Here is a 441-nt window from a genome sequence, read left to right as displayed (position 1 = left end):
ACTCCCAAAATTGGGGGTCATTAGGATTTTGTTCAGTTATCCCGCCCGCAATTATTTGCCTTTTTGATCTCCATTTACCATCTCCAATTTGGCAATTTACATCTATGTCTTTCTTCTTAAGCCAGCTTCGTTCCCACACCTTGGAAAGACAGCTTATAACGTCACCCGTGCCTTGCGCAGGCAAAATCTTAAAGTGAATCTCAGTCATCGTACCAGAAACAAGTTGAGTGGTAACTTTTTCAACTTCGACGACTTTGTAGGGCCTCAAATTGCCCGTTGTTTCTAAATACTTTTGCATTGATTCGTTAGCTATCTCCAAATATTTGGGGTCATTCGGATTTTGCTCGGTTTTTCCACCGAACACTTGCCTCTTTGATCTCCATTTACCATCTCCAATTTGGCAATTTACATCTATGTCTTTCTTCTTAAGCCAGCTTTGTT

General features: G+C 40.8%; 1 protein-coding gene across 1 annotated transcript in view; it reads right to left on the bottom strand.

The window, feature by feature from the left end:
- The window catches only part of LOC106120164 (uncharacterized), a 16,595-nt gene that overhangs the window by 8,096 nt on the left and 8,058 nt on the right, over positions 1 to 441 (bottom strand). The window lies entirely within an intron of this gene.

The sequence above is a fragment of the Papilio xuthus genome, unplaced genomic scaffold, assembly GCF_000836235.2.
Source record: "Papilio xuthus unplaced genomic scaffold, Pxut_1.1 DF826961.1, whole genome shotgun sequence".
In the NCBI taxonomy this organism is placed as follows: domain Eukaryota; kingdom Metazoa; phylum Arthropoda; class Insecta; order Lepidoptera; family Papilionidae; genus Papilio; species Papilio xuthus.
The sequence above is the reverse complement of the archived record's forward strand: the minus strand, read 5'-3'. Positions and strand labels throughout refer to the sequence as shown.